The sequence below is a fragment of the Canis aureus genome, chromosome 13 (genome assembly GCF_053574225.1).
Source record: "Canis aureus isolate CA01 chromosome 13, VMU_Caureus_v.1.0, whole genome shotgun sequence".
NCBI classification, from domain to species: domain Eukaryota; kingdom Metazoa; phylum Chordata; class Mammalia; order Carnivora; family Canidae; genus Canis; species Canis aureus.
The window spans coordinates 12,396,353-12,422,094 of record NC_135623.1 but is presented as its reverse complement, the minus strand read 5'-3'; the positions used below and the strand labels follow the sequence as shown (position 1 = coordinate 12,422,094).

Sequence of the window (25,742 nt, the reverse complement as noted above, 5' to 3'; positions counted from 1 at the left end):
CCGGCAGAGCACCGGGGAGTCCGTGTGGGCCCTGTGCGGAGACCGGGTTTGAACCTGTGTGGACTTGCAGCTGCAGCCGCAGGGCCGTGGCCCTCACGCCCTGTCCCTCGTCCCTCAGGGAGTCGCAGCTTCCAGAAACTGTGGTGCTGCTGCAGGCGCCTCGCTGGGGAGCCTGGGGGGTGGCCCCCTGGGGGTCACCGTGGTCTCGTGCTCGGCAGCGAGCGTCGTGGTCACCTCTGGGCCCGAGGGCTTCCAGGGGGACACGTGGCTTTCTCGGCTTCACCTCTTTGTGGGGGTGGCCCTGTGCCCAGAGAGGCAGAGGGTGCGCGTGCCCGGGAGAGAAGGAACGGGAAGGAGGGAGGGAGAAGTGGTGGCAAAAGAAGAGGGAGGGTGGGGGGCACTGGGGGTGGCCCAATGGTTTAGTGCCTGCCTCCAGCCCAGGGTGTGACCCCGGAGTCCCGGGATCGAGTCCCACGTCGGGCTCCCTGCATGGAGCCTGCTTCTCCCTCTGCCTGTGTCTCTGCCTCTCTCTGTGTGTCTCTTGTGAATAAATAAATAAAATCTTAAAAAAGGGGGGGTTGGGTAGGGTGGAGTGGGGTGGGGCAGGGCAGGTGCATGGTAGGGAGGCTGCTCCTTGCCCCCAGTCTGGGCCCTCTCGGTCTTGGGTCAGGACATCCCTGGGGTCCCTTTCTGGGAACTTCCTGCATCTGTGCCTGGGGAATTCTAGGCCACGTGTCAGGACTGTGCGGAAGGACTTGCCGTCTGCCCTGCCTCTCCCACAGCAGGTCCAGGAGGGCAGTGGCCTGGGTCAGAGCTGTTCCCCGCTCCTGAGCAGGCCATAGCCTGTCCCTGGGCACTGGGACGGCCCCTGTTCAGAGCTGACACCACCACGCACCTCATGAGGGCCTGGACCCTGGCTTCTTCCAGCGGCATCCTCAGCTCCTGGCACGCACTAGCGGCTCCGTAAGTATTGCTCCCACACCCGTGTTTTAATATCAGGATCCGTCCTTCCAGAGCTGTGGCTTCTAGCACCGTGCACAGCAGGACAAAAAGTAAGACCCAGTTTGCTTGGCTGGCGGAATGTTCTGGAAGTTTTTTTTTTTTTTTTTTTTTTAAGATTTTCATTTATTCACGAGAGACACAGGCAGAGGGAGAAGCAGGCTCCCCGTATGGAGCCCGATGTATGACACAATCCAGGACCTGAGCTGAAGGCAGACGCTCCACCGCTGAGCCCTCGGGGTGCCCCTGTTCTGGAAGTTTTATCGACAGGTAGTGTGTTCCACGGGATGAGGGTCAGTGAGGTCTTGGAGTCTTGAGTCTGAGAGAAAAATTTCCTCTTAGCCTTTATATGAAAGCCCTAAGGGGACAATAACTTCTGAATCTCCTTCTACCAATTTCGTCTCCATCTCCATATGACACCTGGACCTTGGGAGGAGGAGAGATTTGCGGCTGTGACTTTTGCTCTTCGTCCTGGAGGCTCTTCGCCCCACCTTTAATCTTCCAAATAGGCCACCAGTTGAGTCCCCTGGTGCCCTCCGCCGAACTTGAAAATTCTGGGGTTCTAGACCGCAGACCAGACAGGACGGGAAAGGACATTTGCACCTTTCGCACCCGAACACTTGTTTACAGGCGGCTGCCGTCGGACCGCGGCTCACCCAGGTGCGCGTTCTGGCCAGTTCCATCAGGAAGAAAAAGAACAAAGGGAAAAGCCATTATTCAGAGATGTGTGATCGTGTAAAACCCCTCTGGCTTTCCCTGGGAAGAGAATGGGGGAGGGAGCCAAGTTTCAAAGCGTCTACCCACGCCTGGGTCGCTGCTAATTTCATTTTAATATTAGACCGTGGCACGATGGATGATTATATACCTGCGCGGAGCGAAAGAAAGACGGAAGGGAGGTGCGTGCTGGGAGTCACAGGGCAGGTGGGTCAAAAGCTCGGGTTTGGCTCTTCTGCTCAACAGCAGTGACCGAGCAGAGGTCACTTAGTGACTCTGTGCCTCAGTTTCCTTTTCTGTAAGAGAAGAACGGCACCTGCTTTACAGGGTGGGTGTCAGTATGAAGTGAGGTCATGCATGTGAGGTGCTAAGTCCATTGCCAGGCAAAATAGGGGCTGTTATCATGTTACCATTAGGTGTCTGCTTGCCTGTGTGTGTGTGTGTGTGTGTGTGTGTGTGTGCTGGACGCCCCTGACTGTATATGTCACGGACACTGAGTACGTGTGTGGGTGATGGACACCTGCGCACGTCAGTCTGTGTGAAAGGTGGAATGTAGGGAGAGAAAGCGTAGCAGGGGAATTCAGCTCCGTGAGTTGTTTCTCTTTCTACCGTGTACGTGTTACATGTGGTATAGAGCAGGGCTGTTTTTCCTGTTTCCTCGTCAGTAAAATTAAAAAGAAAAAAATTTAAAGATTTTATTTAGTTATTTGACATAGAGAGAGCGTGAGCGCACGCACAGGTAGGCAAAACAGCAGGCAGAGGGAGATGGAGAAGCAGGCCCTGAGCAGAGAGCCTGACGTGGGGGCTCCATCCCAGGACCCCGGGATCATGATGTGAGCCGAACGCAGACGCTTAACTGATTGAAGTACTCTTTGAAGTACAGGTGTCACCCCCCCAATTTTTTTTTTAAAACAGATTTTTATTTGAGAAAGAGCAGAGGGAGAGGGATCAGCAGGGAGCTTGATGTGGGCCTCGATCCCAGGACCCTGGGATCATGACCTGAGTCAAAAGCAGACACTTAACCGCCGGGGCCACCGAGGGGCCCCTCCTCATCTGCAAAATTGTAATAAAAATGATAATGATAATCATCCTAAGTGTTGAACCAGTGCTTACTATGCGTGGGGGTAAACGCCTGGTCCTGCTACCCGCCGGGGTTGGCATTAGACCCAAGAGTGGCTCAGAAGTGTGTCACCAACCAAGACGCCTTCCTAGGGGACCGTGTGCACCCAGCACAGCGCCTTCCCTTGAGCGCGTTTCCAGGCCCGGCTGAATGAACACGCGTCTGTGTACACACAACCCCCCACCCCCCAGCTGCCCACATGGCCACACTGTGGCTTCACACCTACGCTCACGCATGTACAACCAAGTCAGTGCGAGCTCACCTGCATAGCCCGCACAGGTGCATGCGCCCCAGCCCACCAGCCTGGCATCGCCCTGCTGCATCCCACACTCCTGCACGTCTGCCCAGCAGTACTCCTGCTACTACTAGTGACAGAGGCTGGAGGACACGCTCTTCCCTGCACAGCCACACGTAGCCCACCGGTGTGTTAATTTGCTAAGGGTGTCGTAACACAGCAGCACAGCCTGGGCGCTTCAACGACAGGCATTTCTTCGCTCACGGTCTGGAAGCCGCAAGTCTGAGACAGAGGTGTGAACAGGGCTGGTGTCTTCTTTTTTTTTTTTAACTTTTTTATATATATTTTTTACTTTATTTATTCATGAGCGACAGAGAGAGAGACACACACACAGAGACACAGGCAGAGGGAGAAGCAGGCTCCATGCAGGGAGCCCGACGTGGGACTTGATCCCTGGTCTCCAGGATCACACCCTGGGCTGAAGGCAACATGAAACCGCTGAGCCACCCGGGCTGCCCAGGGCTGGTGTCTTCTGAGGCTTTTCTTGTCTGGGTTGTTGGTGGCCGTGCTCTCCCTGTACCTTCCTGGTTGGTCTTCCTCCCTGTGTGTCTGTGTCCTAATCTGTTCCCATGAGAATACTAGGGCCATACTGGGTCGGGGCCCACCCTAAAGACCTCATTTTACCTTCCTTGACCCCCTTTTTTAAAGATTTTATTTATTAAGGAGAGACAGAGAGAGAGGCAGAGACATAGGCAGAGGGAGAAGCAGGCTCCATGCAGGGAGGTTGATGTGGGGCTCGATCCTGGGACAATGGGATCAAGACCTGAGCCAAAGGCAGACACCCAACTGCTGAGCCACCCAGGTGCCCGTCTTCCTTGACCTCTTTAGAGACCCTGTGGGTCCCCTTCCATGCTGGGTATCAAGCCTACTCAAAAATAAATCCATAAAGACCTCATCTCCAAACAGAGCCACCTGCTGAAGATTTGGGGGGGGGGGCTGGACTTCAATATATAATCTGGGGGACGGGACACAATTCAGCTCATAACACTGGGAGAGAAAAAGTCTCTGTCCAGAACACCTTGCCCTGGCCCCGCTCTCGTGTCCGCATCTGTAAAGTGGGCATGATGACCCTACCTACCTGGTCGCTGTTGTAAAAATTAAATCGGTTAATCCATGGAAGCGTGGAGCGTGGTGCCTGGAACCCCATCCGTGGTCGATAAACCGGTTTTTATGATCATTTATGATTAGGTGTCATTAGCAGTTTTTACATTTGTTGCCTTACAGGTGGGACCACACCTATGATGGTGGTTGGCCCGGGCAGCCAGGGACTGAGGGCACAGGGCTTCCTGCTTAGCACCCTTGGGCTTAGAAAACTCTACCCCCCCAGATCCAACCTTGGACCCCAGAGCTCCTGGGCTCTCCAAGTCCTTTGCTGAGCAGGAATTCTCTCCGTAACCCCCTGACAAGCTTACCAGGTTGTTGTTTTGTGTTTTTCACACCTCCCGGGACGGGGAGCTCATTTCCTTTCAGGGCAACCTTGATAGAAAGTTCTTTCTGGCGGTCTCCCTGAGCGGCAGCATGCCTCTGTCCATGCTTCCTCCTCCCGCCCTCTCTGGCCACGCAGGAACCCTGGTCCCATTTCTTTTATTTTTATTTTTTTAATTAAAAAAAATTTTTTTTTCTGGTCCCATTTCTAAATGGCTTCCTTGGAACCACAAGCTTCTAGGACCTCCCTCGTCACATGAATTGCGGCCCAGCCAGGCCCTCAGCCTATGCAAGTGAGGCGGACTTTTAAAGAAGCTATTGTTTTTCTTGACTTAAAAACGTAACACGTGATTATTAAGAAAAGTCAGAAAATACAAAGGAAGTAGAACCACCTGTCACCCCCAGCAACTGGAGATAACCAGTGTTAACATTCTTTAATTTAATTTTTGAATAGGCAATACGTTCACAAGGTTCAAAATTAAAAATCCTAAAAGGGTATTATTCACGGGAAAATTTCCCTCCCACACCCCTGTCTTACAGCCTTTAGTTCGCTCCACGGACTAAAAAAAGTTATTAGTTTCTTATGGATATTTCCAGAGATTTATTAAGATATATGAGGTTATTTTAAGATCTTGTAAGATATTATAAAGGCTGTTTTACAGGATTTTACGGGATAGTTTTAAGCCACTCGAGGACACACACGCGGGTTTTCCTCCCCACACCCCATTTTTATTCACTGCTTTGGTTGCTAAACAGCATATGTAGGTGCAACGGTCTTCTTGTTGGTTTTCGAAGAGCAGCTCTTTCACCTCCTCCTGGTGCCCTTTGTCTTCTAGGCCTGAATGCGCTGTTTTGGACGCTCGGGGTCACTTCTCATTCTTTCATGGGCCCTCCCCGTTTTCTGGCATCTTGTCATTTGCGGATGTGTTCGCGGTGACCCTCTCTAGTGACATGGCCTCTGCGCCACTTAATTGACGCTCAGCAGGGCCTCAGTCAACACCCCAGCTCACATTTTGCAGAAACCGACGTGGCTCTCAGGAGAGCACCGACTGTGATTCTAAAGCGTCGTTAGTGCCCTTTGACTCCTCGTTGCAAAAACGCTGTTATTCACGTGAACCATTGTTGGCTCCTGGTGACTCCTCTTTTTTTTTTTCCAGAAGGTTAAATGACTGTGATGGAAGACTGCGAACGCGGTGAGCCCTTTCCACCTGCCAGGCCTGGTTACATCACACACCCGATGTCATTTATTCCCCCCCAAAGAACCTTAGAAGGGGGGTGCTCTTCCCGGCCCTATTTCAAGGTTAGGAAAGGGGCTCAGAGAGGGGCAGTGACTCACCTGAGCCTGCCCATCCCCTGGCTTCCACCGCAGCCCTCTTGCCCTACCTGGTGCCGGTGTTAACTCTGTTGTTATCTCTCAGCTGAAAAATGTGCTGCAGAGTTCTGCGGGGACCTTGACTCCTGTTCCCTTGGTCCTTCTCCACGACGCGGGTCAGGTAGCCACTGGGTGGGCTGGGGCTGTAGAGGGGAATAACCTCGGTCCTTCCCTTGAGGCTTCCGGTGGGTGGATGGGGCAGCCAGGCCTGGGGAAGGGAGTCTGGGACCCACCCTGTCTGTCTGCTCCCCTACACTGCCCATCCCTTCCCCACCCACGCTGAGGCCCACTCTCTGGTCCCCTCAGAGAGGACACCATTCCAGACACCCCCTCCTGCACCACATGGCTGCTCAGTCCTTCTGGAGTCTGGCTTTCCAGCGGGGATGCTGGCCTTGTGTCGTGTCTCCCTTCCAAGACCAGGGGCTCTCCTGGGGAGGGACCGCGTGTCCTCAGACGGGACTTCCCATGGCCTTGGCTGTGTCGCCTCCTTCAACTGGGGCCTCCAATGATGGGTGTGTCCTTCCACCGAGGCCCCCCCTGACTGTCCCCCTTAGAAGGGGGGACCCAAGGAGAGAGGCTGTGTTTCCCCAGGCCAGGGCCCCCTGGGGATACGAGTTAGCTCTTCTCCCCTAGAAAGCTCCTTGGGAGTACGAAATCTGTTTCTCCTCTTGCACGTGGAGACGCCCAAAGACAGATGCTGTATCTCCCCCCGCAGTCTGGGGGTCTCTGGGGACGAGGGTTGTGACCTGCTCAGCTCGGGGCTCCTCTGAGGTCGAGGTGTGTCTCCTCCCTCATGCTTGAACTTTTCCGGGACAGGCCTGTTTCCTCCCTCAGACCGGAGTTCTCAGGCTGGGCCCCCGCCCCCCGCCGCCCCCCACACCCGGGCCAGGAGTTCAGTGCCAGGCAAGTAATTGAATTCCTGTACGTTGACAAGTCAATCACGGAGTCTTAATGAGTCCTGAGTAATCTCAGACATGCGTGTTAATTAAATAGCTGTCCTGGTTCTAATCCACTGGAAGTTAATCACTGGGGAATTAGGAGGTGTCAGCTGGGGAACTTCATTAAGGTGGTGGTGGGGGGTCTTGCCAGGGGAGGGAGGGAGCCAGACGTGGAGTTGGGTGGGGGGGTGACCTGTCATGAGTGGCCCGTCGGAGAGGAGGGGTGGGGGCCCATGGCTGGAGGGGGCCCGGCCACCTCTGGGTGTCAGGGTCAGGAGCATCCCCCCTCTCCCCACTCTCAGCTTTGCCAGCCCCTCATACCTGGGTGGAACCCCCCAGCCCCCCGGCCTGGCCCGGCCCAGCCCCTGCCCTGCCTCAGTCTCCAGTCCAGGAAAACTCTGGAAGAGGCACAAGGTTCTGGAAGTGCCGGGCGCAGAGGAGGGTTGGCACAGGTATGCTCTGCACTCCTTCCCCCCGCCTCCCCTCCCGGCCACCCCACCCTCCTCTCTACCTGGGAGCCAGAACCTCTAGGGAGGGGGCAGCTGTCGACCCCCCCTGGCTCCCAGGTGGGGGTGGCCTCACGAGGCCTCTGGAGGCCCCGCAGACACCCCCATCATTAAACCCTCTCCTGGGGCCCCTTGAACGGGCACCTACTTCTGGCGGGAGCCCTGACAGGTTTTGAGCAAACACTGTAGGCTCAGAGTGTGGCCCCATCAAGGGTCTCGGTGTCTGGGGGTGCTGAAGGGGCCCCACCGCACATTCCTGGCCACCCCTTCCTCTGGGAGTTGGAGCGTGTTTTCTTTCCCTTTGAGTGTAGGCGGCCCCCCGACAGCAAAAGTGACGCCGGGTCACTTCCGAGGCCACATCTAAAGAGATCCACAGCTGTTCTGTTGCTCCACACGCCGTCTTGGAGCGGGCGCCCAGGGGAGGCCTCATGCCCTGAGGACGCCCTGCTGTGGGGAAGCCCAGCGCCCGCGCGGCCCCAGGTGACGCGTGTCCGCTGAGGGCGACCAGCGTGTGACCCCCCCTGCGGAACCCACACCGGGACAACCAGCCCTGACTCCTGTCTGCATCCCCAGCCCGCGGAAATAATGGATTTTTATTTTATTTTTTATTTCCGTATTTCCATTACGGAAATAAGGGATCATGGCTGTTTGAAACCATTGTGTTTCTAGTCTGTTACGTAGCAAAACGGAAATGGTCGCCGAATGTATTCGTTTCTTTTTATTATTATTATTTTTTTTAATTTTAATTTTTTAAAGATTTTATTTATTTATTCATGAGAGACACAGAGAGAGAGAGAGGCAGAGACCCAGGCAGAGGGAGGAGCAGGCTGCATGCAGGGACCCTGATGTGGGACTCGATTCCAGGACCCCAGGGTCATGACCTGAACCAAAGGCAGACGCTCAACCACTGAGCCACCCAGGTGTCCCAATGTATTCATTTCTTAGGTCTGTTGTTACACGTAGCTCAGACAACAGAGATTTAGTCTCTCATGAGTTCTGGAGGCCAAAAGTCCCAAGGTGTTGGCCGGGTTGGATCCTTCTGGAGGCTCTGAGGTATAACCTGTTCTGTGCCCCTCACTCATCCCCCGGCCCCGGGCTCCTTGGCTGGGGCTCACGGACGCCCAGACCCCACCCCATCTCTATGTGCTGTCTCTGTGTCTCTCTTTTCCCTTTTCTGTTTCTTCTAAGGGTCCTTGTCTTGGGCTTAGGGTCCAGCTCGTCCAGGATGATCTCATCACCATAATTAAGGTAGTTAAGGCCCTTGTTTGCAGATCTGCAAAGACCCTGATTTCAAGTGAGGCCGTGATCTGAGGGCCCAGGCAGACGTATCTCTGGAGGCCACTGTGCAGCCCCTTGCGCTGGGATGTCTGCCGGGCCTGTACTGGAGGTCCCACTTGGGACCCGGCAGCTGCAGCCAACAGAGATGAGGCCACTGCCAGCCTGCACTGTTGTTTGCGGCATCTTTTCTCTCTCCCCTGGAGATGGGGTCAGGATGCCTTCCGCGTATCTCCACGCCAGGGCCACATGCACTGACCTAAGCATGGGTCGCTTTATTAGACGGTCCCTGAAGATGACTTCCCCACCACCTGTTCCCATGGGAGAGCGTGCGGTTCTGTGGGGGAAGGGCTCTGCAATCCATGTGCCTGGAGACCGGGAGCCTTTCCTGATGTCTGGGATGTTTCGAAATAGCAAAGGGGTGGGGGTGGGGGGGTCCTGGGAGAAGATATAATCACGTCTCTGAGTCCTCACAGGCCAGCTCTTTGGGATCTGCCCCAGAGTCAGCCCCGGCTTTGCAGAGTTAACCTCCCTCTCTTCTGGGGCTCCCAGGGGACTCTGGGGGAGCATCCATTACTGCTGATTTTATTCTCTGCTCCTCTCCTGTCAACTCCAAAGTCCTAGGCCTGGCCCTGAGCTGGGAGGTGACAGCTGGCTCGCTTCACTTGGGGATTTTTTGCTGAGTCCTGGTATCTAGATGTTGGGAGGGCCCCTTCTGTACTCCCAGCCAGATGGCGGAAGTGGCTGTTTCACTGGCCAGCTCCCCATCTCAGAAGCTTCCAGAGCGGAACCCTCATCTGCAGCAGTTTCCCCACTGAGTCTGGTCCACAGCCTTGACCGTATCTTGTTTGGATTTGGTCCGTCCTGGTTGGGGGCCTCCAGGGCCATCAGCCACGTCTCTGGGTCCCTATCACACCCCAGGGCTCCTCTCCCAAGGCCCCAGTGTACCCTGTGTAAGAGTCTGTGCAGGTCGGGGTCTGTGCAAGGTGGCAGGTGCACAAGGGGCTTGGGGATGCTGCTGGAGCTGAGACTGTGAGCCCCTGGCCCGTGGCTTCTCCCTTCCCCTTCTCTCATCTCCCATCGCCTGTCTCCCCTCTCCCTCTTTCGTCTCCCATCTCCCCTCTGCTGTCTCCCTCTCCCATCTCCCAGCTCCCCTCTTCCCTCTCCCATCTCCCTCTCCCATCTCCCATCCCCCTGCCCATATGTGTTCTGACCTGCCCTCCTGCCTACAGGTGGTGATGAGACAGCTGCAAGCCAAGCTTTTCTGCTGCTGAATATAGAGAAGGGACCCCCCAGCCCCCAGCACGGTGGCCTCCCTGGGCCTGGTGGGTGCCACAGCCCTTTGTCCCCTCCTCCCCGTGCATGCTCCTCACCCACCAGCTGAGTCCCTTCCTGGTGCATCCCCCGGGGTGACCAGCTCAAGCCCGAGGCGGCTCCCCAGTGAGCCGACCTGCCGCCCGAGGGGCAGGGAGAGGTCTGCCTTTCAGGAGGCATTCTGGAGCAACGCCAGAAGCCCAGACTCCCACTGCATTTCCCGAGCTTGAATCCTTTCTCTGTCTCTCTCTAGCCGGGTGATTTCAGACAGATGAACCTCTCTGTTCCCTCCTCTGTGTAACCAGGAGAATAACTGCACCTGCACCCCGCAGGGCTGGTGGTTTGCACAGTGCCTGGCAGGTTAGCGGGGACGCTCAATAAACGTCAGTTCCTCTTCCCGAAGGCTGGGCCCGGCCTGTGCTCCCTCCTCTCCTCTTCTTCCCGCAAATATACCCTAAAGATGCCTCTGAACCTTCCCTCTGCTGCAGGCTGTCTGTCTGGGGGTGACGGGAGCCGGGTCCCTCTCCTCGCAGACTGAACGCTCCTGACAGGCAGTGGGCCGTGGGGCACTAAGTGACGTGCCTGGGGCAGGGGGAGCATAGAGGCCGCAGAGGTGAAGAGCCTGAAGGTGACTCGGGCTGTGTGGCTTACAGGAAGCTCCGTGCGGTGAGTAGATCTTGAGCCAGGCCTGCTTCCTGTCCCCTTACCCCAACCATACGGGCCTTTTCACCTTTTGTCTTTGAAAGATATTTTTGCTGCATTTAGAGTCGCAGATTAAAAGCCGTGGCTGGAACATGCCAAGGAAGCCCCTGCCTCAGGGAATACTTTCTCTTGCCGTTGCCTGGGGTGCTTTGCCCTAGACATTTCTCTGTGCTCTTCACCGGGTCTCGGCTCAACTATCCCCGCCTCGTGGGGCCCTCCCTTGGCTGTCTGATCTGAGACGGCACCTCTGCTGCTTCTCTTCCTTTTCCTTGTGAAGCTTCTCCTCATATTTATTTGTTCATGAGCTTATGATCCTTTTCCTCAGCGAAATGCAGGCTTCACCAGGGCCTTTGCACTTACTTTTCCTCCCATCTGACCTTTTGTCCCCCCATCCTTAACTACATGACTCTTTCACTTAGATTTCTGCTCAAATGTCACTGTACAGAGGTACCAAATCTGGCTACAATAGCACTTTTCCCATCACTGCCTCTCCCCCTTAACCTGCTTAGTTTTCCTTCAAAGCACTTATTACCCCCTGAAAATTATTATTGTCATTTTGTTGCTGGTTTATTTATTTGTTGCTTGTGCCCGTAAGATAATATAAGCTCCTTGAGGGAAGGGGCTTTGTTTTATTCACCTCCGCGTCCCAGGGTCTCTAAGGGTGTCTGTCGCACGGTTGTCAAGTGAAAGAATAAACATTGACCGACTTAAGCTTCATAAGAGCCCTTGGAAATAGCTACTCTTACTTATCCCCAGGTAGAAAGAGGGAAATAGAGGCACAGAGATGAGAAGTAACTTGCTCAAGGTGACAGAAATGCTAAGTGGCTTAGCTGGTCTTGCTCCAGAGTCCCACTCCTGTTTGTCTCCTGATTTCCTGTTTGCCCCTGACCTGGGGGTGGGGGTGGGCTGACCTCCTGCCGCTCTCCTGACAGGTCAGGGGCTGGCAGAACATGTGACCAAGGGCAGAATTTTTCACGGACATTGCCCCCCCTGCCTCCTGTAGACTTTGCAGGAGGAACAGACTTGGTCCCCGGGCTTCCTGGGGTCCACGTGGCTCTGGGTGAGGAGCCCAAGCACTGGGGGTGTGCTGGCCGGCAGGTAAGAGGGGACCCGTCACCGGTCCACCACTCACTTCGCTTGCCCGGCCCACCCCTTTGTCTTTGTTATCCTGAGACACAATTCTTCCTCCAGAAAAGCCACACCCCAGTGGAAGTTACAGGGTTCCATTCGGATTTCTCTTGCTGGAGGAAACCTTCCGTGACTTTTACCCCTTCCTACTCGCAGCAGACTTGGTTAGTGTTGATGCCCGTCAGGGTCGGATGCATGGAGGACCATACTTTCCAGCTCCCATGTGGTTAGACAAGGCCGTGGGACGCTTCTAGCCAAAGCTGTGAGTGGAGGTGGCACCTGTCACTTCCGAGCCGAGGCATTTAAGAACCTGAGTGCTCGGGGTGCCTGGGTGGCTCAGTTGTTTAAGCATCTGCCTTCGGCTCAGGTCATGATTCCAGGGTCCTGGGACCAAACCCCACATGAGGCTCTCTGCTCAGTGGGGATGCTGCTTCTCCCTCTCCCTCTCCCTCTGTTCACTCATGCTCAGTCATGCTCTCTTTCACTCTCTCTCTCTCTCTCTAATAAGTAAATAAAATCTTAAAAAAAAAAAAAAAGAACCTTAGTGCTCACTCTTCCAATTCTCTGGGCCAACCCCAGAGGTCCTGTGTTCCACATGGGGTAGTTACAGGCGGGGTCTCTGTTCGTCAGCCTGGGCCCCTGGAGTCCACTGTGCGAGGCAGAGACCTTTGTTCTACTGACCCAGGTGGAGGCTGCAACGTGACCCGAAATAAATCTTTGTTGTTTTATGCCACTGTGATTTGGGGTTAATTTGTTATGCAGCTCGGCTTAACCTCTCCTGACTAATGCATCGTTTTGGCCCGATTTTACGTGTCTTCGTTGCTCGTGGCTCATTCCTCATTCCCTGCCCGTGGGGGTGCGACTCAGTATGGCGTTTCTGGGAGACAATTCGGTGTTATGTGTAGATGAAAAGCCCTAAATAAATGTATTGTCTTTGACTCAGAAATTTCACTTCTAGGAATTTATCCTACGGAAATAATTGGACAAGTTCAGAAAGTTGTAAGGATAAGGAGGATATTCATCACATTAAATGGTAAGAATTGGACCAGACTAAATATCCCACAACAGCAAATTGGTTAAATAAATTGTGATCCGGCTCTACAATAGAATGCTAGCTGCTGCCCGTGGCACAGATTTACTGGCATAGAAAGGGAGCCACAGTCTATCATAGTGCAGCGTATGCATAATGTAAGCATCTTTGTTAAAAAAAATATATATACATATATATATGTATGCATGAAGAAAGTCTATGAGATAGTCAGCAAAAACTTAATGGAAATTTCTGGGTGTGGAATCCCAGGTGGTTTTATCTTTATTGTTTTTATTTTGGCTCTATTTAAATTTTTTCCTCAGTGATTTTGTACCACGGGTATGAAGAAAAATTAAAGGGGAGGAAGAAAATGAGTGTGCTCTTGGTTGGACACGTTAACCTCGAAGAGCCATGCTTTCCTTATCTGTGAAACAGGTGTGACGGTACCCGCTTCTGAGGGTTTTGGGAGGATGCAGAGAGAGCAGGTGTTATGAAACATCTTGCACCTGCTGGGTCCTCGAAATCCATAGCTATTGTTACCAGTTATCAGTAAACTAAGGAACCTTAGAGCTTGGTTGATTAATTCATCCGTCCGTCTATCTATCGAGTCAACAAGCATGGCCTGGACCTACTGTGTGCTGGACTGTGTGCTGGATAAAGACAGGAGTCATAATAAGAATGGCAAGGACTTGGAGCGCCGGGGTGGCTCAGTCAGTGAAGCGTCTGCCTTCTGCTCAGGTCATGACCTCAGGGTCCTGGGATCGAGCCTACATTGGGCTCCCTGCTCCAGGGGGAGCCTACTTCTCCCTCTCTCTCTCTGCCCCCCCCACTCATGTTCTCTCCCTCTCTGTCTCAAATAAATAAAATAAAATCTTAAAAAAAAAGGGTAGCAAATATTTACATGGCAGCAGTGCCAGGCACTGCTGTAAGCACTTGGAATTTACTCACAGTTTGGATCTATACCCTCACTCTGTGAGGGGACAGCATTCGTAGCCCGGCTTTATGGATTTCAAAAAGGAGACGCAGAAAGGTAGAGTGGCCTGCCCAAGTCGCAGGCCTGGGAGGAGACAGGGCCAGCCTCCCGAGTCCTCACTCAGCCTCTCGTCCACACTGAGGGGGACCGGGAGCCTGCTCCTCTGCTGGGTTCCACTCTGCTCCCAAGCTGGGTGCAGCAGGGGCTTGGTGGGACACTGTCCCATCAGGGCAGAGGTGGGGAGAGCTGGCAACCCCTGGGGCCAGACCGGGACATAGGATGGCAGCAGGCTAGAGGAAGATATGGGGACGATGGGCTCATTCTCCCCATTGTATAGGCGAGAAAGTGGAGGCAGGAGGGACTTGCCCAGGGTCCTGCCGTGAGAATAGAGCAGGCGCCGGAGCCCACGCCTCTTGGCTCTGAAGCCTGAGTTCTTTTCTCTGCACCAGCTGTCCCCTTGGGGGTCCCATTGCCCCTGGAATCCTATAAACTAGGACCTTACTGTTCTACCCTAGTGGGAAGCGAGCTGAGGCTGCGGGTGGGGTGAGGTAGGGGACAGTGGCCCCTAAGCAGTTACCAGGGGGTCCCACACATTTAACATTCTTACAAATCCTCAAAATTTCTTGGATTAAATGTGGCCAAGCCCCAGGGCTCTACTCAGGCCCTCCAAATGGGAGCTTTGTAAAAAAAAAAAAAAATCCCCCCCCAAGATGCTCCGTGTGTGTGTGTGTGTGTGTGTGTGTGTGTGTGTCCTACTTCACAGCAGAGTCTCGGGAAGGTGTCATCTGTCCTCCCCATCACCACCTCCTTCCCCACATTCTCTCTCCAACCCACCTGTCAGCCTTGCCTCCCACCAGTGAGCCCCCATTGTGGATTCAGCGGTCACCTCTGGTCACCTCTCGGGCCTCAGTGGATCACTCTCTCTTCTCCTTGAAAGAAACACTCTGCACTGAGCCGCTGCCCTCGGGGCAGCTCACACCCCGGCCCTTCTTCGGAGCCTTGTTTCCTTTAGCAGTTCCTGCTCTCCCCAACCTCCCACCATGAGGAAGAGGAACATCCGACTCTTCTCTTTTGGGGGGTTGGGGTATGTGCTTTTCTGGGTGCAGGGGGCTGGACCGAGTGACAGTTCATCCTTACGGATACTCATTAAACAAAGAAACAAAAGGCGATTCCATCTAAAAAAGAACACCTGGACAGCCACGGCCCTCCACCTCCGGGACTCCTTCTCTCCCATCATGCTAGGCCACCTGGATGAGGGAGGAGGAAGCCATACCCTGAGAAATTCAGGAAGCTTCTAGAAGCCCAATAAGGCAGGGACACGTTTTCCCCCCAGAGCCTCCAGGAGAAATGCAATCCTGCTGTCACCTTGATTTTAGCCTCAGTGAAGCCCCTTTGGACGTCTGACCTCCGAGACCGTAAGAGAGTGAGCGTGTGTTGTAGTAAGCCCCTAAGATCGAGGTAATTTGTTTTTTTGTTTTGTTTTGTTTTTTTGTTGTTGTTGTTATTTTTTGGTAATTTGTTATAGCAGCCACAAGGCATTAATGATTTCTGCTGATCTGACAAAATGACACGGGTTTGACTCTGTATTCCCGGGATAACCCTCCCTTGGTCATTTTATATACATAAGCCATTTGGTAGATCGTCAGATTCAAACTGCAACAGTTTTGTTTAGCATTTTATTTCCACGTTCGTGAGGGAGCTTGGTTTGTAGTTTTCTTATAATGTCTCTGGCTTTGTTAGCAGAATAATGCTGGCCTCTTAGAATGAGTTGGAAAATATTCTTTCCTCTTTAATTTTCTGGAAGAGTTTTTGCCGGATTGGCACGATGGCGTTCTTAAACGTTTGTTAGAATTCTCCACTGAAATATCTGGTCCTGCAGTTTTTTTTTTTTGGAAGGTTTTTAGCTACAAATTCAACATATTTAATAGATACAGGGCTATTCAGGCTATCTGCTTCTTTTTGAGTGGGCTTGGGTAGTTTGGGTCTCAAGGAATGTGTCCGTTTGATCCAGGTTGTGAAATTCATTTGCAGAAAGCTGTTCATATTATTTCCTTATTCCGTTTAATATGTGTGGAATCTGTAATGATGTCATTTCTCTCATTCATGATACTGGTAGTCTGTGTTTTGTTTGTTTGTTTGTTTTGTCTTTTTTCCCTACCGGTCTAGCTAGAGGTTTATCCATTTTACTGTTTTCTTCAAAGAATCACCATTTTGGCTTCAGCGATTTTCTCTTTTAGTTTTCTGTTTTCGATTCCATTGATTTATGCTCTAATTTTTAAAAAAAATTTTATTTTTATTTATTTATGATAGTCACAGAGAGAGAGAGAGAGAGAGAGAGGCAGAGACACAGGCAGAGGGAGAAGCAGGCCCCATGCACCGGGAGCCCGACGTGGGATTCAATCCCGGGTCTCCAGGATTGCGCCCTGGGCCAAAGGCAGGGGCTAAACCGCTGTGCCACCCAGGGATCCCTCTGCTCTAATTTTTTTTTTAATTTTTTTTTATCATTTCCTTTCTTCTGTTTACTTCAGGCTCAATTTGCCTTTCCCATCCTAGTTTTCTTTGCCTCTTCTTTTTCAAATTGAGTCAGAATTCATGTATAACATTACGTTTGTTTCAAATGTACAATATAATGCTTCGATAGCTGTATGCTACCATTGCAAAATGGTCACCACAATGAGTCTAGTTAACATCTTTCACTATAAATAGTTAGAAATTTTTTCTTGTGATGAGAACTTTTAAGATTTACTCTTAGTAACTTTCAAATATGCAATACAGTATTATTAACTCTAACCATGCTGTACGTTATATCTCCAGGACTTACTTATTTTATAGCTATAAGTTTGTATCTTTTGACCCCTACCACCCCATCCCTTTCTTCAGTTTCTTTTTATTTTTTTTAAAGATTTATTCATTTACTTATTTATGATAGACATAGAGAGAGAGAGAGAGAGAGAGAGGCAGAGACACAGGAGGAGGGAGAAGCAGGCTCCATGGGAGCCTGACGTGGGACTCGATCCCGGGTCTCCAGGATCGTGCCCTGGGCCAAAGGCAGGTGCTAAACCGCTGAGCCACCCAGGGATCCCCTTCAGTTTCTTAAGGCGGAATTTGAAGTCAATCATTTGAGACCTTCCTTTTTTTTTTTTTTTTACTATTGGTGTTTAATTTAATGCTATATATTCCCTCCTAAGTATCGTCATAGTAGCGCACCTTGAATTTTGTGTTTTTACTTTGTGTTGTGTTTCCATTCTCATTCAATTCAAAATACTTTGTAATTTCCCTTGATTTCTTCTTTGACCCACAGGTTATTAAAAGTGTGTTTTTAGCTTCCAAGTATTGGTGATTGTCCTCATAGCTTTCTGTTATACGTTTCTAATGTAGTTCCATTATGATCAGAGAACATTCTTTGCATGACTTGAATCTTTTAAAATTTATTCAGACTTGATTTATGGCTTTATCTTTTAAAATATTCCATGAGTACTTAAAAATCATGTATATTCTGATGTCGTTGAGAAGAACGTTCTATAAATGTCAACTAGGTCAAGTTGTTTTAGAGTGTTGTTCACATCTATATCCTAAGTGATTTTCTGTCTACTTGTTCTATCAACAATTGAGAGAAGAGCGTGGACGTCTTCAACTATAGCTGTGGATATTTCTACTTATCCTTGCAGGTCTGTTTGTGCGTCCTCCATTTTGAAGCTCTGCTCTTAGATGCCCACCATTTTCGATTATTATATCTTCTGTTTTAATTGATCTCTTTATCGCTATAAAATCATTTTCTTTGTCCCTGGTGATAGTTTTTGAATGCATATCTACTTTGACATTACTGTAGCCACTTCAGCTTTCTTTTCTTTAGTGTTAGCGTGGCATAACTTCTGTACAGCCTTTTAACCTATATGTGTTTTTATATTTAATATGTCTTTTTTGAGACACATAGTTGATTCTTGCTTCTTTCTCCTACCTGACAGTCTCTGTCTTTTAATTGGGGTGTTTGGATCATTTACATTTAATGCGATTATTGATATGCTTGGGCTTAAGTCTATCATCTCGTTACTTGTTTCATGTTTGTCCCAGCCATTCTTTGTTTCCTTTTTCATATTGTTTGGTCTTCTTTTGGATTGGGCATTTTTTTTTTGTGATTCCAATCTATCTCTGTTGTTGGTTTATTAGCTATGACTTTTAGTTTTGTTATCCTAGTCATTATTTTAGGATTTATAGCTTGTATCTGTGACTTACAATAGTCTATGAATGGTATCGTACCACTTCAGGTATAGTATAAGACTTTTATAATAAGATACTTCCATTTCCTGTCTCCCAACCATTATTTTCTTATTGTCATACTTTTTACTTATATATGCTATAAACCTCTCTATATACATTGTTGTTTCTGTTTAAGTACTTGATTATTTAAAAAACAGTTTAAATAATAATAACACTAATATATTTATCTGTGTGGTTATCATTTCTGGTGTTTTTCATTCCTTGAGTCCCTGTATCTATCTGGTATCATTTTTCTTCCAACTGAAGAGCTTTCTTTAACATTTATTATAGTGAAGGTCTGTTGTTGATGAATTCTTTGAGCTTGTGAATGTCTGAAATAGTCTTTATTTTGTCTTTGTTTTGAAAGATATTTTGCTGTATTCAGAGTTGCAGATTAAATGCTGTTGCCAGAACATGCCAAGGATGCCCCTGCCTCAGGGAATACTTTCTCTTGCCGTTGCCTGGAGTGTTTTCCCCCTAGACATTTCTCTGTCTACTCTTCACTGGGTCTCAGCTCAAATATCCCCTCCTCATAGGGCCCTCCCTTGGCTGTCTGATCTAAGAGGGCACCTCTGCTGCTTCTCTTCCTACCATGCTTTCTTTTTCCTTGTGAAGCTTCTCCTCACCCAACACTGCGTATTTATTTGCTCACGTGCTTATGATCCTTTTCCTCAGTAAAATGCAGGCTTCACTAGAGCAGGGACTTTGTCTTGGTCACTCTTGGGTTATCTATGTCTATGACAGTTCCTGACATACTGTAGATGCTCAATGAAGCAACTTGAATGAATGAATGAATGAATGAAGAATTATTGAGTGCTCTTTTTGGACATTAAGTACAATCTACTTGCTGTGTGACTGTAGACAAGTCCCGTCCCACCATAAGGCATGTCTTTTTCTAGTGGGCAGTGGCTGAATGTCAGCTCATCCTTCCCTACTGTGCGCTGGGCCAGATGAGCCCTGGGCTGTTCTGTTCTGTTCCCCACCATACTGGAGGGGGTTGGGCCAGATATTCTCTAGCCAGGGCTTGATAGCTCCAGGCTTCGGATCATCACGATCACCACCAGGGGGCACACGATGCTTAGATTCTAGACCCTGGGCTCTGTGCCCCAGCTCTTCTTCGGGCTGGTAGAAGTCGCTATGATTGCCTATCAGTTAGGACTTCTGCATGCAGGTGGTGTAAATGCATATGCAGAATGGGAAGGTGTTTCGAGGAGCCCTGACTGCTGGCCTCAAGGTGTGGGGTCTCAGCCCTCACTGCTCACCTTCCCATGGCTCCCTACCCATTGACAGACCCCATGAAGTGATTCACCTGTGTCTTCCTGTGGAAGGGAAGAAGTGGGCCCACTAGGATGGGAACTGTGCAGGGTGCTCAGTGGCTTCTTGTATGTTCTGGGCCCCTAAATCAACTTGTGACTTTGTACAAGTGAACCCTTTGACATCACCTAGCAGAGGGTGACCCTATTATCTGTGGGGTCCCTCAAAGAAGCTAGAAACGTGGCAAACCTGTTGCAGCTCTTTGACTTCCTTTGGGGCTGAGCCCTTCACTGTCCCTCCTCAGGTCATGGAAGACCCCCTGGCCTGCGAATTGTCCCACAGAGTCTGAGGCCCTAGGAGGGAGGAGTGGGGAGTTGCCTTCTGAGTGGGGAGGCTCACATGTACACAGGCTCATTTCACTTTCTCAAGAAGGGGGAATGTTTTTGCTACTGACCCATAGATGGATGGGGAAACTGAGACCTGGAGAGTAGGAAGATCGGTTTGAAGTCGCATGTCAGCATGTGACATACTTGGTTCTACTGTGCCTTCTGTTTTGGGTGTGTCCACCGGCCCCTCGGGCCATTCCTTTTCCAGAGAGTTAGCTCCTTTAGCCAACAGAGCCTCTGAACCTCTGCACTGCTATTTCCTCTGCCTGGAATATCTTTCCTTCAGACCTTCCGTGGCTGGTTCCTTCCTGTCATCTGGATGACGGGCCAGACGTCACCTCCTTAGAGAAAGCTTCCCTGACCACACCTGGCCCCCTGTATCTCAGCAGCTTGTTTTATTTCTTCTAGAGCACTTATCACCATCTGAAATCAGCCAATTTCCTGGTTTATGGTTTATGCTCCATCTCCCCTGTCAGAATGAAATTGCCACTAGAGCAGGGACGCTGCCTGCCTTGTTCCCTGATGGGCCACGTCTCACACATGGCACACAGTGGGAGGCACCCATGGGTGTAATTGAACGTGTGAGTGAGGAGGATGGAGAGTTGCCTGTCACTGCGCAGGTCTCCAGACAAGAGTGCAGAGTCACACTGACCCTTCCCTGGAGGTCCCTGGCTCTGGGCTGCTTTGTGGCTCACGTGCTCATTCCTCTCTGCGCTTCTTACTCCTTCATCCCCCGGGCACCTGGCTGACTCAGTTGGTCAAGTGGCTGACTCTCGATTTCAGCTCAGGTCATGATCTCAGGGTCCCGGGATGGAGCCCTGCACTTGGCGGGAGTCTGCTCCAGGATTCTCGCTATCCCTCTGCCTCTGCCCCTCCCTCTGCTCATGCACATGTGTGCACACACACACACACTCTCTCTCAAATAAACAATAATAATAAATAAACCTTTTAAAAAGAATTTTATTTATTTATTCATGAGAGACACACATACAGAGAGGCAGAGACACAGGCAGAGGCAGAGGAAGGCTCCCTGCGAGAAGCCCGATGTGAGACTCGATCCCAGGACCCCAGGATGGTGGCCTGAGCTGAAGGCAGATGTTCAACCCCTGAGCCACCCAGGTGCCCCATAATAAATAGATCTTAAAAAAATTGAAAACTTCATCCTCTTCCCCATGAGCAGCATACTTCTGAGACAGGAAGCCATGACGTATCTGATTTACAAACCAAAGCCAAGATGTGGAAGGAGAAAGATGGGGAGCAGTGAAACCTGGGGCTGGGGTGCAAGCCCTGGTGTTCTGGAGAGGGAGCCAGGGACGGCTCAGGTGCCTCATGCCGTTGCTGTTCCAAGCTCAGTCTAAGTGTATGGATGGGGTTTCTGACCGTGATGATGGCCCTATGTGAGCATGTGAGTTCCCTGTTCTCAAATAGGCTTGTCAGGCTTGTCAGGAGGCCGCAGGGGGCACCCCCTCAGTGTATGTGAGCACTGGGTGTCCCTGAGATCCCTCCCAGAGCTGTGAGCGCCTACCTATAGGACGACCTGGTGCCGCGTGGAGAGCAGACAATGCAGCAGGAGAACTTTGGGCCAACAAGACCTGAATGAGAATCCTGGCTCAGTCACTTGCGTGCCGTGTGACCTTGAGCAGGTGACTTTCTTCGAGCTGAGAAGAAATGAGCTCTGCTTTCTGGGGCTGGCTCTGGACCTCAGTCATCCAGGCCCAGCCTTTTCTGACCTGGGTTCCTAGCCAGGTTTTGATGCTCATCCCCACCTGGGGAGTCAGGGGAATCAGGTTTTTCTCTCCACAGACTTCGCCTGTCCCACCTACATCTATAGCACAAGGACGTTTTCTACTGAGATGTCTGTCCCCCGTCTTGCTAGACTGGAGCCCCTTGTGGGCAGGCCTGAAACTCTGTTCATTTCTGCCTCCATCACACCTGGCACGGGGATGGGCACACCACAGAGGTGGTGCTGGTACCGAGTGAATTGGGTCGCTGAGACTGGGTTGACTTCTATTCTCCAGGATCTCTGGGACAAAGCTGCCATCCACGTCACCCTGCCCTGAACTCATCCAGCACTGCCTCCACCCCCCACCTCCTTGTGGGGTTGCCTAGAGTGGGCCAACGCCAACAGCGTCCCTAACATGCCACGTGCCCTCCATCGAACCCTCATAGACACACCATGACACTATCTTAGACCTACTTGCGACATGAGCACACGGAGGCTCAGACAACTCAAGTAACAAAACAGACGAGCCTGAATTTGAGGCATTTGCCACGTTTTGTGGTGCACAGACTCCCGTGACATCCCCGACCTTGACCTTGGGAAGAGGTGCTTGTGATGGGCTCCTGGGTGCAGGTATGATGAGCCAGCTTCAGCGCATCGTGAGGCAAAGCTGAGATTCAAACCCAGGCCTGTTTGGTGCTGACCAATCAGCGTTGTGGATTCCTAAGATCTAGTAGTGAGGGGAAAAAAAAAAGCAAGGTACATAAGCCTGTTTATCAAAGGGGAAAGAGAGTATACACACTTACAAACCGATATGCATGTGTGTGTGTGTCTGTGTGTGCGCATATTTGCTTGTGTGTGTGGATTTTGCAGGATTTCCTAGAACCTGCTAATACGGCTTTTTTTTTTTTTTTTTTTCCCAGATTGGAGAACTTTGTGGCTGGGTTATGGAGCAGGAGAGAGACTTACTCTGGGTGTCCTTTCTACTCTTTGAATTTTGAACCAGTGAGTCCATTAATTATTAAAAAAAAAAAAAAGAACAAACAGGGGCACCTGGGTGGCTCAGTTGGTTGAGCGTCAGCCTTCAGCTCAGGTCACGATCCTGGAGTTCTAGGATTGAGGCCTGCATTGGGCTCCCTGCTTGGCGGGGAGTCTCCCTCTCCCTCTTCCCCTCACCTCGCTCATGCTCTCTCTCTCTCTCTCTCTCAAATAAATAAATAAAATCTTAAAAAAAAAAAAAGAAAGAACAAACAAACAACAAATGCAGACAATCAACCAACTGCAAGCAGACGCCGGGCCTGCAGCTTTTTGCAGTTGGGCCTGGAGCTGGGCGGGCTGGGCCGAGTGGCTCGGTTGGGGCCGGTGTTTCGGGGGCGCATGGCCCGTGCAGCCAGGCAGAGGGGGACAGAGAGGGAAGCCCCCGTCTTCCCACAGTGTGAGGAATAAGTGCACTTGTTGTAATTCTCATCCATGTGGTTTGGTCACTGAGACTCTAAACTCAATTAGAAATTTAACAAACCTTATAAATCCTCCCCAGCCTGAGCCTTGTAAATCTCCAGAGCGGGGCCAGCTTAGCACTTATCCATCTCTGGCTTAATGACCTCCCCAGCCTGGCCTGACAATGATTCAGGGCCGGTGACAGGTCTAATTAGGGAGCGCAAAGTGCAGCAGCCGCCGGGCGAGGTGAGGAGGAAGAGGGAGCCTGCTCCCTGCCTGGGGGTGGGGGGCGGTTAGGGAAGTGAGTCCTGACCCTGGTCCTGCTCCCTGCCTGGGCAGGGGGTGGTGGTTAGGGAAGTGAGTCCTGACCCTGGTCGGGCTTGGACCTCTGGGCCTTGGGGCGGGGGCGCGCAGGAGGAGAGGCAGGGAGGGGTGGCGAGGACCTGGTTGGCTTTCCCAGTTAATGTCGCCCTGCTGGTGGTGTGTCTTACTGGGAGAGGCTGCTGAGAGCAGGCCACCAGTAACGCTGTGGCGTTGAGGGCCCCGCGGAGCCCGGGTGGCCTCCCAGCGTGGCGGTGATTTTGTGGGCAGGGCTGAGGCTGTGTTGGTAGCCTGTGTGGCGGGTGTGGGGTAGTTTTGAGGGTGGGCTCTGATCTTCCAGGGCCCGAGGGAATTGTATTCCAGACCAACACTTGTGAAATCGCAGGGGGTCCAGACAGCTCCATTTTTAAGGGTGGAGCATTCGGCTTTAGTGAAAAGATGGGTTTTCCACACGAGCTGACTATCCTTGTGAGGTAGTGAGCTCCCCGTCTGTGGATAGACAGCTCAGGATCCTCTACTAATATATATATATATATATACATATATATATTTATTTATTTATTATTATTTTTTAAAGAATTTAGCTTTTTATCGAACAGGTTATGAAAGAGGTGTGGTCAAAAAGACCAAAGCCCACGTCCACATCAGGCTCCTCTGATTCTTCTTCCTTTCCTTCCACTTTCTACTCCTCAGCTGGGGCAGCCCTGGTGGCAGGAGCGGGACCTCCTGCGGGTGCAGCACCAGCTTCTGGGGCGGCTCCACCTGCCTCTACAGAGGAGGCTCACGGCGTTGGCATCGGCCAGGGTCCTTGCAAAAGGCCTGGCCCGAAAGGTTCAACGTGTGCACCCGCTGCTTTGGCGAGGGCGTCGATCCCAGGCCCTGCAACCGTCCCCTCATGGGTGCGTGGGCCAAGGCAGAGCCAGGGCGGAGGCTTTGGTGTGGGGGGAGCCGAGCGGGCCTGGCGGGCGTGGGGCTCATCGGCCAGGAGGTGAGGGCCTCACCCCGGTGTGGCACCTGAGCGGCAGCCGAGCTGGGGGCCGGGATCCTCTCTTCCCTGGGATCCTCTTCTCTGTCGGGGTTTCACGCATCGTTTGGAACGATCCGGGTGGGGAAGCTGCTCAGGGAGGCTGAGCACCTCGCGCATGGTCACCGAGGAGCGGGCCTGGAATCTGGCCGTCGGGCTGCGGACCGGCTCCCCCCACGCTGCTCCCCGTCTCTGCTGGAGATGCGCCCTCCGTCCGGCTGCTGCTCCTCACTTGCGAGAACACTCACGACGATTCTGGGCACAAAATGACTGGAGGCCTCGGAGCCAAGAGCCACAATCTCCTGGCAACACGGGCTGCCTGGACAGGCTCCTCCACCGAGTTCGGCGCCGGCTGGGAGGGTGCGGGTCCTCACCTGTGGGCTCCCCCTCCTCTCGTGCTCCTCCTCAGGCCTCCTTTTCCTCTCTTCTCCCAGCCTCCTTCTGGCCTCTCTCTCGGGCCCTGAGCCCAACTGCCCCTGAGCTATTTGCCAGGAAATAGGGGTGGGGGTGGGGTAGGTCTGAGCTCTCTGCTTTTATTTATTTTTTTTTTAAGATTTTATTTATTCATGAGAGACAGAGAGAGACAGGCAGAGACACAGGCAGAGGGAGAAGCAGGCTCCCTGCAGGGAGCCCGATGGGGAACTCGATCCCGGGACTCCAGGGTCATGCCCTGGGCTGAAGGCAGACGCTCAACTGCTGAGCCACTGGACGCCCCACTTCTGCTGCTTGGATGCAGGAGGCCGAGCTGACACAGCTGCCTGGGGGGATGGAGGCCAGCTCCTGCCCCCACGGGCCCCTCTGACCCCCTCCCTGCCCCCCCACCCCCGACCCCGGAGCAGTCACCAGGAGGAGGCCTGGGTAATTGGTTCCATCCAAGACTCGTTCTCAGTGGCGCGAAAGGGAAAGTTATAAATATTTTTCTCTATAACTCACGACGAATAAAAATTTAATTACACTGAAAAATTTAAATTTCATAAGAAATAAATATTAATCCTGGAGAGTGACTTTTGTGGGAAGCTCGCTTTCAAATGTCGTCAATCTGGAGGTGCCCGGGGTCTGGCAGGGAGGGGGAAGCCCCCGGTTCTGGCTCCTGGTTTGGGGTGGGAGTCCCCCTCCCTGAGACTCAGGGTTCAAAGACTCAGAACCCCCCCTACCTCCCCTGCCCTCGCCCCCGAGGACTAGCCCGCCTGCCCGCCCTCAGCTCCCTCCCTCTCTTCAGTGACAATCGCTGACCTGTGGCATCCAGTCATTTTTCCAGATGTGGTGGGCCCTGCGGGGAAGGACGGGGACATTGTTCTTGACTGTGGGGAGCATCATGTCGCGGGGAGTCAGACGCTAAACAAATAGTCGCCAGTCCTACTGCCCAGTGAGTACCCTCTGCTGGGCATAAACACCTGCTCGGTTTTATTCTATTGTTATTTTACTTTTGACAAAATCAAGTATCACACACGGACGGAAAGACGCACGACACACGAGCGTGCAGCTCCGGGAATGATGACAGCATGGGGGGCACCCGGCCCAGGCCAGGGATGCTAACGGGGGCTCCGGGCCA

At 51.9% G+C, this 25,742-nt stretch overlaps 1 long non-coding RNA gene across 1 annotated transcript; it reads left to right on the top strand.

Moving 5' to 3' along the window:
- Positions 1-638: 638 nt before the first annotated feature.
- LOC144281541 (uncharacterized) lies at positions 639-24,957 on the top strand. The gene is made up of 4 exons (XR_013350013.1): positions 639-963; positions 1,118-1,269; positions 22,332-22,413; positions 23,860-24,957. It is a non-coding gene; the product is annotated as an uncharacterized LOC144281541 (long non-coding RNA).
- Positions 24,958-25,742: the final 785 nt, after the last annotated feature.